This window comes from Hordeum vulgare, chromosome 1H (genome assembly GCF_904849725.1).
Source record: "Hordeum vulgare subsp. vulgare chromosome 1H, MorexV3_pseudomolecules_assembly, whole genome shotgun sequence".
Classification (NCBI taxonomy): Eukaryota; Viridiplantae; Streptophyta; class Magnoliopsida; order Poales; family Poaceae; genus Hordeum; species Hordeum vulgare.
The window spans coordinates 109,854,919-109,872,418 of record NC_058518.1 but is presented as its reverse complement, the minus strand read 5'-3'; positions in this window follow the sequence as shown (position 1 = coordinate 109,872,418).

Below are 17,500 nucleotides of genomic sequence, written 5' to 3'. Positions count from 1 at the left end.
CCAAGCTTAACTCATGCTCATCCTCGAGTAGGGAAGTGATAAATACTAAACTTTTGATGTGGAATGCTACCTAGCATAGTTGTCCTTTGTAACTTCTTTCATGTGACATGAATGTTCTGATCCGTAAGATTCAAAACAATAGTTTGCTATTGACATGAAAACAATAATACTTCAAGCAAACTAGCAAGGTAATCATGAACTTTCGAAATAACAAGGCCAAAGAAAGTTATCCCTACAAAATCATATAGTCTGGCTATGCTCCATCATCCCCACACAACTAATTAGATCATGCACAACCCTGGTATTGGCCAAGTAATTGTTTTCGCAGTCTTACTTTCTCAAACCTTTTACAACTATCATGCAATACATGGGCGTGAGCCATGGATATTTCACTATAGGTGGAATAGAGTGTGTTGGTGGTGGTGAGACAAAAAAAGGAGGAGATGGTCACATTGACTCGACGTATCAAAGGGTTATGTAGATGCCCATTAATAGATATCAATGTGAATGAGTAGGGATTTCCATACAAAGGATGCACTAGAGCTATAAGTATGTGAAAGCTCAAAAGAAGAACTAGTGGGTGTGCATCCAACTTGCTTGCTCACGAAGACCTAGGGCAATTTGAGGAAGCCCATCCTTGGAATATACAAGCCAAGTTATATAATAAAGATTCCCACTATTATATGGTGGTGACAAATCAAGAAGCTCTCAACCATGAAGAACATGGTGCTATTATGAAGCACAAGTGTGGAAAAAGATATTAGCATTGTCCCTTTTCTCTCTCTTTTTTATTTGGGCTCTTGGGCCTCTTTTTTTCTCTTTTTTTGTGTGTGGGCAACTTTGGCCTCTTTTATTTATTTATTTCCTCACATGGGACAATGCTCTAATAATGATGATCATCACACTTTTATTTACTCACAGCTCAAAGCTTAGAATGATGATAACTCTATAGGAAATGCCTCCGGCAGTGTACCGGGATGTGCAACGATCTAGCTTGGTGTATGATGTTAAAACATCTCGCTAGCTATCTTACGATCATGCAATGGCAATATGAGAGTGACGGCACAAGTCATGAGACGGAACGGTGGGAGTTGCATGGCAATATAGCTCAGAATGGCTATGAAAATGACATAGTAGGTAGGTATGGTGGCTGTTTTGAGGAAGGCATATGGTGCGTTTGTGCATCGGCGAAAATTGCGCGGCACTAGAGAGGCTAGCAATGGTGGAAGGTGAAAGTGCATCTATACCATGGACTCACATTAGTCATGAAGAACTCACATACTTGTTGCGAAAGTTTTTGTTAGTAATCAAAACAAAGTGCTAAACGCATACTCCTAGGGGAAGGGTTGGTAGGTGTAAACCATCGCGCGATCCCGACCGCAACACAAAGGATGACAATCAAAAGATCAATTATGCTTCGACTTCCTAACATAGCGGTTCACCATACGTGCATGCTACGGGAATCACTAACTTCAACACAAGTATTTCTAGATTCACAACACCCTACTAACATGTTGGGGAACATCGCATGGGAAACAAAAAAATTCCTACGCGCACGAAGACCTATCATGGTGATGTCCATCTACGAGAGGGGATTTCTGATTTACATACCCTTGTAAATCGCACAGCAGGAAGCGTTAAGAAACGCGGTTGATGTAGTGGAACTTCCTCACGTCCCTCTTTCCGCCCCGTGAACTGTCCCATGAATCGTCCCACGATCCGTCCCACGATCTGCTCTGATCTAGTGCCGAACGAACGGCACCTCCGCGTTCAGCACACGTACAGCTCGACGATGATCTCGGCCTTCTTGATCCTGCAAGCGAGACGGAGAGGTAGATGAGTTCTCCGGCAGCGTGACGGTGCTCCGAAGGTTGGTGATGATCTATCTCAGCAGGGCTCCGCCCGAGCTCCGCAGAAATACGATCTAGAGGAAAAACCGTGGAAGTATGTGGTCGGGCTGCCGTGGCAAAGTTGTCTCAAATCAGCCCTAATACCTCAGTATATATAGGAGGGAGGGGGAGGGACCTGCCTTGAGGCTCAAGAGAGCCCCAAGGGGTCGGCCGAAGCAAGGGGAGGAGTCCTCCTCCTCCAATCCTAGTCCAACTAGGATTGGAAGGTGGAGTCCTTCTCCTCCTTCCCACTTCCCCCCTTTATTTCTTTTTCCTTTGATTCCTGCACATAGGGCCTCTTGGGCTGTCCCACCAGCCCACTAAGGGCTGGTGTGGCACCCCTAAGGCCTATGGGCTTCCCCCGGGTGGGCTGCCCCCCCCCCCGGGGTGAACATCCCGGACCCATTCATCACTCCCGGTACATTCCCGATAATGCTCGAAAACTTTCCAGTAATCAAATGAGACAAACCTATATATCAATCTTCGTCTCCGGACAATTCCGGAAATCCTCATGATGTCCGTGATCTCATCCGGGACTCCGAACAACATTCGGTAACCAACCATATAACTCAAATACGCATAAAACATCGCCAAACCTTAAGTGTGCAGACCCTGCAGGTTCGAGAACTATGTAGACATGACCCGAGGGACTCCTCGGTCAATATCCAATAGCGGGACCTGGATGCCCATATTGGATCCTACATATTCTACGAAGATCTTATCGATTGAACCTCAGTGCCAAGGATTCATATAATCCCGTATGTCATTCCCTTTGTCCTTCGGTATGTTACTTGCCCGAGATTCGATCGTTAGTATCCGCATACCTATTTCAATATCGTTTACCAGCAAGTCTCTTTACTCGTTCCGTAATACAAGATCCCGTGACTTACACTAAGTCACATTGCTTGCAAGGCTTGTGTGTGATGTTGTATTACCGAGTGGGCCCCGAGATACCTCTCCGTCACACGGAGTGACAAATCCCAGTCTTGATCCATACTAACTCAACGGACACCTTCAGAGACACGTGTAGAGTGTATTTATAGTCACCCAGTTACGTTGTGACGTTTGATACACACAAGGCATTCCTCCGGTGACAGTGAGTTATATGATCTCATGGTCATAGGAATACATACTTGACACGCAGAAAACAGTAGCAACAAAATGACACGATCAACATGCTGCGTTCATTAGTTTGGGTCTAGTCCATCACATGATTCACTCAATGATGTGATCCAGTTATCAAACAACAACACCTTGTACATAGTCAGAAGACCTTGACTATCCTTGATCAACTGGCTAGCCAACTAGAGGCTTGCTAGGGATAGTGTTTTGTCTATGTATCCACACATGTATCTAAGTCTTCATTTAATACAATTATAGCATGGATAATAAACGATTATCTTGATACAGGAATTATAATAATAACTTATTTATCATTGCCTCTAGGGCATAGTTCCAACAGTCTCCCACTTGCACTAGAGTCAATAATCTAGTACTCACATCGTCATGCGAATTACATTGTAATAAATCTAACACCCATACAGTTCTGGTGTTGATCATGCTTTGCCCTTGGAAGATGTTTAGTCAACGGGTCTGCCACATTCAGATCCGTGTGCACTTTGCAAATATACACGTCCTCCTCCTCGACGTAGTCGCGGATGAGGTTGAAGCGTCGTTTGATGTGTCTAGTCTTCTTGTGAAACCGTGGTTCCTTTGCTAAGGCAATGGCACCCGTGTTGTCACAAAACAGGGTTATTGGATTCAGTGCGCTCGGCACCACTCCAAGATCCGTCATGAACTGCTTCATCGAGACACCCTCCTTAGCCGCCTCCGAGGCAGCCATGTACTCCGCTTCACATGTAGAATCAGCTACGACGCTTTGCTTGGAACTGCACCAGCTTACCGCACCCCCATTAAGAATAAATACGTATCCAGTCTGCGACTTACAGTCGTCCGGATCTGTGTCAAAGCTTGCATCGACGTAACCTTTTACGGCGAGCTCTTTGTCACCTCCATATACGAGAAACATCTCCTTAGTCCTTTTCAGGTACTTCAGGATATTCTTGACCGCCGTCTAGTGATCCACTCCTGGATTACTCTGGAACCTGCGTGCCATACTTATGGCCAGGCTAACGTCCGGTCTAGTGCACAGCATTGCATACATGATAGAACCTATGGCTGAAGCATAGGGGACGGTACTCATATGCTCTCTATCTTTATCAGTTGCTGGGCACTGAGTCTTACTCAATCTCGTACCTCGTAAAACTGTCAAGAACCCCTTCTTGGACTATTCCATTTTGAACCTCTTCAAAACTTTATCAAGGTACGTGCTTTGCGAAAGTCCTATCACGCGTTTTGATCTATCCATATAGATCTTTATGCCTAGAGTGTAAGCAGCTTCTCCTAGGTCCTTCATAGAGAAACTTTTATTCAAGTAATCCTTTATGCTCTCCAAAAGCTCCACGCCGTTTCCAATCAATAATATGTCATCCACATATAGTATTAGGAACGCCACAGAGCTCCCACTCACTTTCTTGTAAATACAGGATTCTCTAACCACCTGTATAAACCCAAATGGTTTGATCACCTCATCAAAGCGTTTATTCCAACTCTGAGATGCTTGCACCAGTCCATAAATGGATCGCTAGAGCTTGCACATTTTGTTAGCATTTTTAGGATCGACAAAACCTTCGGGTTGCATCATATACAACTCTTCCTTAAGGAAACCGTTAAGGAACGCCGTTTTGACATCCATCTGCCAGATTTCATAATCAAAAAATGCAGCTATCGCTAACATGATTCGGACGGACTTAAGCATCGCTACGGGTGAGAATCTCTCATCGTAGTCAATTCCTTGAACTTGTGAAAACCCCTTTGCCACAAGTCGAGCTTTATAAAGGGTCACATTACTGTCAGCGTCCGTCTTCTTCTTAAAGATCCATTTGTTCTGAATAGCCTTGCGGCCTTCAGGTAGTACTTCCAAAGTCCACACTTTGTTTTCATACATAGATCCTATCTCGGACTTCATGACCTCCAGCCATTTGTTGGAATCCGGGCCCACCGTTGCTTCTTCATAATTCGCAGGCTCATTGTTGTCCAACAACATAATTGATAAGACGGGATTACCGTACCACTCTGGAGTAGTACGCGGTCTCGTCGACCTGCGAGGTTCGATAGGAACTTGATCCGGAGTTTCATGATCATCATCATTAACTTCCTCCTCAACCGGCGTCGCAACGACAGGGGTTTCCCCTTGCCCTGCGCCACCATCCAGAGGGATGAGAGGTTCGACAACCTCATCAAGTTCTATCTTCCTCCCACTCAATTCTCTCGAGAGAAACTCCTTCTCGAGAAAAGCTCCGTTCTTAGCAACAAACACTTTTCCCTCGGATTTGAGATAGAAGGTATACCCAACTGTCTCTTTTGGGTAACCTATGAAGACGCACTTTTCCGCTTTGGGTTCCAGCTTTTTAGGCTGAAGCTTTTTGACATAAGCATCACATCCCCAAACCTTAAGAAACGACAATTTTGGTCTTTTGCCATACCACAGCTGATATGGTGTCGTCTCAATGGATTTCGATGGTGCCCTATTTAAAGTGAATGCAGTTGTTTCTAATGCATAACCCCAAAACGATAACGGCAAATCGGTAAGCGACATCATAGATCGCACCATCTCTAGTAAAGTACAATTACGATGTTTGGACACACCATTACGTTGTGGTGTTCCAGGCGGTGTCAACTGTGAAACAATTCCACATTGTCTTAAGTGAGCACCAAACTCGAAACTCAGATATTCACCCCCACGATCAGGCCGTAGGAACTTGATCTTCTTGTTACGATGATTTTCAACTTCACTCTGAAATTGTTTGAACTTTTCAAATGTTTCAGACTTGTGCTTCATCAAGTAGACATAACCATATCTACTCAAATCGTCGGTTAAGGTGAGAAAATAACGATATCCGCCGCGTACCTCCACACTCATCGGACCACACACATCGGTATGTATGATTTCCAACAAGTCACTTGCATGTTCCATTGTTCCGGAGAACGGAGTTTTAGTCATCTTGCCCATGAGGCATGGTTCGCACGTGTCAAGTGAATCAAAGTCAAGTGACTCCAAAAGTCCATCGATATGGAGTTTCTTCATGCGCTTCACACCAATATGACCTAAGCAACAGTGCCATAAAAACATGGCACTATCATTGTTAACTCTAACTCTTTTGGTCTCAATGTTATGTATATGTGTATTATCACTATCAAGATTCAATATGAACAATCCTCTCACATTGGGTGCATGACCATAAAAGATATTACTCATAGAAATAGAACAACCATTATTCTCTGACTTAAACGAGTAACCGTCTCGCAATAAACAAGATCCAGATATAATGTTCATGCTTAACACAAGCACTAAATAACATTTATTTAAGTTCATAACTAATCGTGATGGTAACTCAAGTGAAACTGTGCCGACGGCGATTGCATCAACCTTGGAACCATTTCCCACGCGCATCGTCACTTCATTCTTCGCCAGCCTTCGCTTATTCCGCAGTTCCTGTTTCGAGTTCAAATATGATCAACAGAACCGGTATCGAATACCCAGGCACTACTACGAGAGCTGGTTAAGTACACATCAATAACATGTATATCGAATATAGCTGATTTTTCTTTGGCTGCCTTCTTATCAGCCAAATACTTGGGGCAGTTGCGCTTCTAGTGATCCATACCCTTGCAATAATAGCACTCCGTTTCAGGCTTAGGTCCAGCTTTGGGCTTCTTCATCGGATTGGCAACAGGCTTGCCGCTCTCCTTTGAATTACCCTTATTTCCTTTGCCGTTTCTCTTGAAACTAGTGGTCTTATTCACCATCAACACTTGATGCTCTTTACGGAGTTCTGACTCTGCGACTTTCAGCATCGCGAATAACTTGCCGGGTGACTTGTTCATCCCTTGCATGTTATAGTTCAACAGAAATCCCTTATAGCTTGGTGGCAGTGATTGAAGAATTCTGTCAGTGATAGCCTCTTGCAGGAGTTCAATCCCCAGCTTAGCTAGACGGTTTGAGTACCCAGACATTTTGAGCACATGTTCACTGACAGACGAATTATCCTCCATCTTGCAAGCATAGAATTTATCGGAGGTCTCATACCTCTCGATCCGGGCGTTCTTATGAAAGATAAACTTCAACTCCTGGAACATCTCATATGCTCCATGACGCTCAAAGCGATGTTGAAGTCCCGGCTCTAAGCCATACGAGACTGCACATTGAACTACTGAGTAGTTCTCCTTGCGTGTTAACCAAGCATTCTTAACATCTTGGTCAGCCGCGGCGGGTGGTTCATCTCCTAGCGCAGCATTAAGGATATAATCCTTCTTCCCAGCTTGCAGGAGCAACTCAAGATTACGAGCCCAGTCTACAAAGTTGCTTCCATCATCTTTCAACTTAGCTTTCTCTAGGAACGTATTAAAATTCAGGATGACTGTCGCATGAGCCATTGATCTACAACACAAATATTTTCAAAGTGGACTTAGACTATGTTCAAGATAACTAGAGTTTAACTAATCAAATTACTTGCTAAACTCCCACTCAAAAAGTACATCTCTCTAGTCATTTGAGTGGTTCATGATGCAATTCCACTAGCTCAAGTCCGATCATCATGTGAGTTGAGGATGTTTCAGTGGTAAGCATCCCTATGCTAATCATATCAACTATATGATTCATGATCGACCTTTCGGTCTCATGTGTTCCGAGGCCATGTCTGCACATGCTAGGCTCGTCAAGCTTAATGTAACGCCCCGGACACACCCGCCGGCGGTCGTTACTCCTGATGGGATCTAGACTGGCCCCACATATCAATACTAGTCTTTTCTGCGCACTTTGTCCTCACTCATGCGCATCGGGGATGAACTTCCTGGTCGGTCACCCATCCTAGAACTACTCCAAGCCAAGCACGCTTAACTTGGGAGTTCTGTTTGAATGGGCTCCCGAAAAAGAAGGAATTCCTTATTGATATGAGTAGTCTATCATCCCTAATAAGCCAGGCTATCACGTACACCACCACTCAGAGGAATCGACGTCCTCGTCGGGCCACCGGAGCGTTCCCTATTGGTACAAACGTCTGTGCATCCAGTCCAGTACATGTACCATGCCGTGTGCCACGACGGGTCACAAACGTCATGAACAACATGACCGCACACCTGTCCGCAAACATCCGTGTAACCGCGAGGGTCGGCTCTGATACCAGACTTGTAACGCCCCAAACACACCCACCGGCGGTCATTACTCCTGGCGGGATCTAGACTGGCCCCACATATCAATACTAGTCTTTTGTGCGCACTTTGTCGAGCACGCTTAACTTGGGAGTTTTGTTTGATTGGGCTCCCAAAAAAGAAGGAATTCCTTATTGATATGAGTAGTCTATCATCCCTAATAAGCCAGGCTATCACACTTAACCCGAGTGTTCCGCGTGTGCAACTGTTTTGCACCCGTTGTATGTGAACGTTGAGTCTATCACACCCGATCATCACGTGGTGTCTCGAAACGACGAACTGTAGCAACGGTGCACAGTCGGGGAGAACACAATTTCGTCTTGAAATTTTAGTGAGAGATCACCTCATAATGCTACCGTCGTTCTAAGCAAAACAAGGTGCATAAAAGGATTAACATCACATGCAATTCATAAGTGACATGATATGGCCATCATCATGTGCTTCTTGATCTCCATCACCAAAGCACTGGCACGATCTTCTTGTCACTGGCGCCACACCATGATCTCCATCAACGTGTCGCCATTGGGGTTGTCGTGCTACTCATGCTATTACTACTAAATCTACTTCCTAGCAATATAGTAAACGCATCTGCAAGCACAAACATTAGTTTAAAGACAACCCTATGGCTCCTGCCGGTTGCCGTACCATCGACGTGCAAGTCGATATTATCTATTACAACATGATCATCTCATACATCCAATATATCACATCACATCGTCGGCCATATCACATCACAAGCATACCCTGCAAAAACAAGTTAGACGTCCTCTAATTGTTGTTGCATGTTTTACGTGGTGACCATGGGTATCTAGTAGGATCGCATCTTACTTACGCAAACACCACAACGGAGATATATGAATTGCTATTTAACCTCTCCCCAAGGACCTCCTCGGTCAAATCCGATTCAACTAAAGTTGGAGAAACCGAGACTTGCCAGTCATCTTTGAGCAACGGGGTTGCTCGTAGCGATGAAACCAGTCTCTCGTAAGCGTACGAGTAATGTCGGTCCGAGCCGCTTTGATCCAACAATACCACGGAATCAAGAAAAGACTAAGGAGGGCAGTAAATCGCACATCACCGCCCACAAAAACTTTTGTGTTCTACTCGAGATGACATCTACGCATGAACCTAGCTCATGATGCCACTGTTGGGGAACGTCACATGGGAAACAAAAAATTTCCTATGCGCACGAAGACCTATCATGGTGATGTCCATCTACGAGAGGGGATTTCCGATCTACGTACCCTTGTAGATCGCACAACAGGAAGCGTTAAGAAACGCATTTGATGTAGTGGAACGTACTCACGTCCCTCGATCCGCCTGCGAACCGTCCCACGAACCGTCCCTCGATCCGTCCCACGATCTGCTCCGATCTAGTGCCGAACGGACGACACCTCCTCGTTCAGCACACGTACAACTCGACGATGATCTCGGCCTTCTTGATCCAGCAAGAGAGACGGGGAGGTAGATGAGTTCTCCGGCAGCGTGACGGCGCTCCGGAGGTTGGTGATGATCTATCTCAGCACGGCTCCGTCCGAGCTCCGCAGAAATACGATCTAGAGGAAAAATCGTGGAGGTATGTGGTCGGGCTACCGTGGCAAAGTTGTCTCAAATCAGCCCTAATACCTCAGTATATATAGGAGGGAGGGGAGGGACCTATCTTGAGGCTTAAGAGAGCCCCAAGGGGTCGGCCGAAGCAAGGGGAGGAGTCCTCCTCCTCCAATCCTAGTCCAACTAGGATTGGAAGGTGGAGTCCTTCTCCTCCTTCCCACTTCCCCCCTTTTTTCTTTTTCCTATGATTCCTGCGCATAGGGCCTCTTGGGCTGTCCCATCAGCCCACCGAGGGATGGTGCGGCACCCCTAAGGCCTATGGGCTTCCCCCGGGTGGACTGCCCCCCCCCCCCGGTGAACATCCAGAACCCATTCGTCACTCCCGGTACATTCCCGGTAATGCCCGAAAACTTTCCGGTAATCAAATGAGACAAACCTATATATCAATCTTCATCTCCAGACCATTCCGGAAACCCTCATGACGTCCGTTTTCTCATCCGGGACTCCGAACAACATTCGGTAACCAACCATATAACTCAAATATGCATAAAATATCGCCGAACCTTAAGTGTGCAAACCCTGCGGGTTCGAGAACTATGTAGACATGACCCGAGGGACTCCTCGGTCAATATCCAATAGCGGGACCTGGATGCCCATATTGGATCCTACATATTCTACGAAGATCTTATCGATTGAACCTCAGTGCCAAGGATTCATATAATCTCGTATGTCATTCCCTTTGTCCTTCGTTATGTTACTTGCCCGAGATTCGATCGTCACTATCCGCATACCTATTTCAATCTTGTTTACCAGCAAGTCTCTTTACTCATTCCGTAATACAAGATCACGTGACTTACACTAAGTCACATTGCTTGCAAGGCTTGTGTGTGATGTTGTATTACCGAGTGGGCCCCAAGATACCTCTCCGTCACACGGAGTGATAAATCCCAGTCTTGATCCATACTAACTCAACGGACACCTTCGGAGACACCTGTAGAGCATCTTTATAGTCACCCAGTTACGTTGTGACGTTTGATACACACAAGGCATTCCTCCGGTGCCAGTGAGTTATATGATCTCATGGTCATAGGAATAAATACTTGACACGCAGAAAACAGTAGCAACAAAATGACACGATCAACATGCTACGTTCATTAGTTTGGGTCTAGTTCATCACGTGATTTGCTCAATGATGTGATCCAGTTATCAAGCAACAACACCTTGTACATAGTCAGAAGACCTTGACTATCCTTGATCAACTGGCTAGCCAACTAGAGGCTTGCTAGGGACAGTGTTTTGTCTATGTATCCACACATGTATCTAAGTCTTCATTTAATACAATTATATCATGGATAATAAACGATTATCTTGATACAGGAATTATAATAATAACTTATTTATCATTGCCTCTAGGGCATAATTCCAACAAACATAACTCTTAATATTACCAAATCCACGTCTCAAAACTAATTGAGAGGTATCAAACTTCTCTTTCTACTCAACACACATGAAGATGGAAGTTTTTGTATCCTCTTTGGGTACCTATCACCTTTGGTACTACTTTCATAGCACAAAACAACTACCAAAGTCACGCACCGCTGTGCTCTAAAAGATCTAAGTGAAGCACATAGAGCAAAATTATCTAGCTCAAAAGATATAAGTGAAGCACGATGAGCATTCTAGCAAATTCACGATGAGTGCATGTCTCTCTTAAAAGGTGTGCAACAAGGATGATTGTGACACAACAAAAAGAAAAGACTCCTACAATACAAGACACTCCAAGCAAAACACATATCATGTGGTGAATAAAAATATAGCTCCAAGTAATGTTACCGATGGATTGAAGACGAAAGAGGGGATGCCTTCCGGGGGCATCCCCAAGCTTAGGCTTTTTGGTGTCCTTGAATTTGGCTTGGGATGCCTTGGGCATCCCCAAGCTTGAGCTCTTTCCACTCTTTATCCCTTTTTCCATGAGAACATCATCCAAAACTTGAAAACTTCACAACACAAAACTTAAACAGAAACTTGTGATATCATTAGCACAAGAAAACAAACTACCACTTCTTTAGGTACTGTAGCAATCTTGATTTCTATTTATATTGGTGTTATATTACTGTATTCTCACTTTTCCATGTCTATTACCCCCGATACTATCCATAGTTTCATCAAAACAAGCAACCAACTCAACAAAAACAGAATCTGTCAAAAACAGACCAGTCTGTAGCAATCTGTATACTTCGTATACTTCTGGTACCTTAAAAATTCTAAAAAATTACAGATGCCTGGGAAAAAGGCATATCAACCAGCAGCAAAAATAATAAACTCAAAATATCTTTCTTAATAAAAATTAAAAATAATCTCGCGAGCGAAAAGTTTCTGTCTTTTTCCAGCATGATCAAACAACCATCACCAAGACTAGTCATAAAGGTTTTGCTTGGCTCAAACACAAAAAGAAACACAAAAGACACTATCATAACAGAATTATGATGACGTGGACGCAACAAAATAGAAATGAAAAGATAAATTCATTAGGTTGCCTCCCAACAAGCGCTATTGTTTAACGCCCTTAGCTTGGCATAAAGCGATAGAATCACGTATCGTCGTCTTTGGTGCTCAAGCCATAAGTAGCCTCGTCATAGATTCATAAGACAATCTTATTTTATTTCTAGGAAAATGTTCCATGCCCTTATTTAAAGGAAATTGAAATCTAATATTCCCTTCCTTCATATCGATGATAGCACCGATAATCCTTAGGAAAAGTCTACCAAGAATGATAGGGCATGTAGGATTGCAATCAATGTCAAGCACAAGGAAATCCACGGGTACATAGTTCCTATTTGCAATAATAAGAACATCATTGATCCTACCCATGGGTTTCTTGACAATAGAATCCGCAAGATGCAAATTAAGAGAACACTCCTCAATCTCATTAAAACCCAGAACATCACATAAAGACTTTGGAATCGCGGAAACACTAGCACCCAAATCACACAAAGCATTGCATTCATAGTTTTCGATTTTGATTTTGATAGTAGGTTCCCACTCATCATGAAACTTTCTAGGGATAGAAACTTACAATTCAAGTTTCTCTTCAAGAGATTTTATCATAGCTTCGACGATATGATCGGTAAAGGCCTTGTTTTGGCTATAAGCATGTGGAGAATTTAGCATGGATTGCATCAAGGAAATGCATTCAATCAAGGAGCAACTATCATAATTGAATTCCTTGAAATCCAAAGTAGTAATTTCATTACTACTCAAGGTTTTAATATCTTCTACTCCACTTTCAATGCTTTTAGCATCAAGATAGATGGACTCCGGATCATTGGGGCGTTTTTCAACCGAAGTGGCTTCATATCCAGCCCCATCATCATTAGGTTTGACACAAGAAAACAAAGATCCAATGGGAGTCACACTAAGCACTTTAAGATCTTCGTGATTCTCATCACAAATTTCAGGTTTAGCAGCCATTTTATTGACTAAAGTAGCCTCTTTATCGGAAATCTGGCCTTCCAATTTTTCAAGACGAGCAAACTGAGAATTTAGCACAAGGAATTCTTTGGCCATATCATCAACTTCTTTATTCATAAAATCCAAAAAAGAATTTTGCTCCGTCAGTTCCCTACGAAAGTAATTGTTGTAATCAAACTGTGTAGACATGAAGCCTTTAACACTAGTTTCAATCTCTTCCAACCTCGCAAAGTAATCATCAAAATCCCTTGGTTGGGCCATACAGGTCTTAGCAGGCAGACAAGCGGGCAGAAATCAAGCGAGAGAAAAGGGCAAAGAAAAAGGCAAACGAAGAAAAAGGCAAATATTTTTGTAAATTTTTGTTTTTTAGAAGTGGGGGCGAGGAAAACGAGAGGCAAAAAAGTAAATGCAAGAGATGAGTTTTCGACACTTACTTGGATGAGTTCTTGACTTGATCCTCCCCGGCAACGGCACCAGAAATCCTTATGCTGCCTCTTGAGCTTGCGTTGGTTTTTCCCTTGAAGAGGAAAGGGTGATGCATCACAGGAGCAGTAAGTATTTCCCTCAGTTTGAGAACCAAGGTATCAATCCAGTAGGAGAATCGCGTCAAGTCCAGAGTACCTGCGCAAACACAAAAGAGCTTGCACCCAACGCTATAAAGGGGTTTTCAATCCCTTCAAGATTAATTGCAAAGTGAGATCTGAAGGCAGAAAGTGCAACGAAGTAAAAGAGTAAGGCTAAAAATATGGTGTGAAGTAGACCCTGGGGCCATAGTGTTCACTAGAGGATTCTCTAAAAATAGCAAATATTACGGTGGGTGAACAAATTACTGTCCAGCAATTGATAGAACCGCGCAAAGTCATGACGATATCTAAGGCAATGATCATACATATAGGCATCACGTCCGAGACAAGTAGATCGATACTTTCTGCATCTACTACTATTACTCCACACATCGACCGCTATCCAGCATGCATCTAGTGTATTGAGTTCATGACAAACAGAGTAACGCTTTAAGCAAGATGACATGATGTAGAGGGATAAACTCAAATCAATGATGAAAACCCCATCTTTTTACCCTTGATGGCAACAACACGATGCGTGCCTCGCTACCCCTTCTGTCACTGGGTGAGGTCACCGCACGGTATGAACCCAAAACCAAGCACTTCTCCCATTGCAAGAATCATAGATCAAGTTGGCCAAACAAAAACTCACAACTCGTAGAGAATTACAAGGATATGAAATCATGCATATAAGAGATCAGAAGAAACTCAAAAAAGATTCATAGATAATCTGATCATAAATCCACAATTCATCGGATCTCGACAAAAACACCGCAAAAGAAGGTTACACCGGATAGATCTCCATGAAGATCATGGAGAACTTTGTATTGAAGATCCAAGACAGAGAAGAAGCCATCTAGCTACTAGCTATGGACCCAAAGGTCTATGGTGAACTACTCACGCATCATCAGAGAGGTCATGGTGTTGATGAAGAAGCCCTCCGTATCCGAATCCCCCTCCGGCAGGGCACCAGAACGTGCCCCAGATGGGATCTTGCGGAGGCAGAAGCTTGCGGCGGCGGAAAAGTATTTTCATGGATCTCTTTCGCAGTTTTGGAATTTTTCTGAATTTAAAGGCGGAAGAGGTAGGGTAGACGTGCCACAGGGGGCCCACAAGCCTGCTAGGCGCGGCCCCCCTGGCCGCGCCTAGGGGGCTTGTGGGGTCCCCTGCTGGGCCCTGCCTTGGTTCTCAAGTCTGGCGCATATCTTCTGTTTCGGAAAAAATCTTTTCAGAAGTTTTATTCCATTTGGACACCGTTTAAAATCCTCCTCTGAAAAGGGTCAAAAACACGGGAAAAACAGGAACTGACACTTGGCACTGAGTTAATAAGTTAGTCCCAAAAAAAATATAAAAGGCATACAAACCATCCAAAGTTTGACAAGATAATAGCATGGAACCATAAAAAATTATAGATACGTTGGAGACGTATCAGCGCGCGTGGTCGTACTCCTCTGTCTCGCGACGAAGGAGCGACATCGGCGGCTACAGGCCCCAGCGCATGTACCGCAGAGCGGAGCGTTTCCGCACGGCGTCGGATCTGATGTGACGAGCCCTCTCGGGGTCATCGTTGCCACGACCACCGGAGTTGGCCATCTTGGGCAATGGATTGGAGCGGCTAGGCGGCGTAATGGAGGTGTGCAGCGGCGGATCTGAGGCGCCGGCGGTGAGGTGTGGGGATTTTTCGCGACAGCAGAGGGATAAAGTTTGGACCCGTATCCAGCGGCCGAACCCGCAGATATAGTGGTTGCGGGGGCGCGTTTACGAGCCATCACAAAAAAATTATGGGTCGAGCCGCGTTTACGGTATCTATTCTGACAGTAAAAACGACCCAAACCCGTATAATCGCCGGAATTTTACAGTTTCGGCAATTATCCGGGTCTGTTAGAGATGCTCTTATATGGGGTCTGCTGGATATGCTCTAAGGGAGTAGGCTTTTTAAAATAGTGTTCTTATGATCTTTGTAACGTAGAAATCTTGTATCCCAATAGGAAAACTCCTACCTTCAATTGGTGGATTGCGTGCGGACGTCTGCCACCTCCGCGTCTGTTGGATTGGTTTTTGATTGGCTTTTGATTGTATGGTCGTGAGCAAGCTTCTTTGTGTCCATGTTTTCTGTAACCGAGCATTTGTTTCAGAAAAAGAGAGCTTGCAGCAGCGGCGACTCGTGCAGCTGGGAGGGCAACGACGAGGAGGATTTCAAGCCGGATTTTTGCAACAAGACATGTGTTGCAAAGATTTCTGCAACAAGACATATGTTGCAAAATATTTTCTGCAATAACAACTTTGTTACACTGGTGAAAGAGGCCACTCTGCCGCACGATTGTCGATCTTTTTTTCCTTTTGCACCAGCGTTCTTATTTCAGAAACATAGGTCTTGTTTCAAAGAAAAAACGGTTTGGCACACGTACGTAAAGAAGATCGGATGGTTGCCGAGCTCGCGATCCTACGGCTACCATTTCTGCAACAACGTTCTTCTTTCAGAAACATAAGTCTTATTTTAAAGAAAAAATGATTTAGCACACGCACGGGAAAAAGATCGGTCGGTTGTTTCTGCAACTGTCTTGTTGTTTCAGGAAGCGACTAAGTCATGTGCGAGTAATGAGATCAGACAGCCGTGAACGACTCTGCGCGCGGAGATCCGATGCCTATTTTAGTAGCGGATGTTTACTAAACATCTATCGGAGGACGCGTAGCGGTGCCCCACTATCGGTTTATTGTTGATATATATTTTTTGTGAATCATGTGATTCCAGTAACACCAGGATTGTCATTGGCTGATTGCTTATATTTCAAGCATGAAAGTCCGTCCGTTCAGATCGTGTTTGATGCTCGCATCGACTTTTGATCATGTTGCATGTGTGACCCAGTTTTCTGAACTTCTCCATCACCCTATACCCCACATCTACTATCTTGTCAAGAAAATAAAATAAGAAAATACCCCACATGTGCTATTTCCCCTAATCTTGAAAATCATATACCACATGATCCAAGCTATTCCAACTTTTGCCATAAGTTGTTTCCGCCTCGTGTTTGTACTAGGCGTGCTTGCTCATCGATTGTCACCGAGGCTGGCTTGGCTCCCAAGTCCCAACGTCTCTTCCTTGTTAGGGCATCTCCAACAGTTTGTTGGTTAGCTTGTTGGTAAAATATGCCATGTCATCAGCCAACATCTTAACATACAACTACTCCAATGGGTTGTATCTAGTTTGCCCAAAAAGATGTGAGGTAATAAATAAGGTGCTCTATTATTCTACATTAGAGCTTGTACAAGGGTGTTGGTTAATTTACATACAACCTTACTCTCTTTTCTCATTTATTGCAAGACACATCATAAAAAATCCTATGTGTCAAAATTACCAACAACTATCTTACAACCATTGGAGATGACCTTAGCCGTTGATTACCAGTCGATTGCACCCTCCGAAAAATTTGGCACGACATTTGTGCTTCCCTTGAAACAAGCATCCTCATATTTTTTCGCTTATATTTTTTCAAAAAACTAGTCTATTGTGTTCCACACACAAAATCAAATAGGGATGGCACCCACCGGGTTTGGGTACGGGTGGAGCCATCCCAAACCCTTACCTGTCGCTTAAAAATGTACCCATCACCCGTACCCATGCCCGTCGACGGGTATAATTTTTTCCATACCCGTGACCCATCAGGGTAAATGGGTATCTACGGATAAAATTACCCATATTCATGACACATTAATTTGAGCATCATGTAGTCATAAAAGACAACTTATAGTAATAAT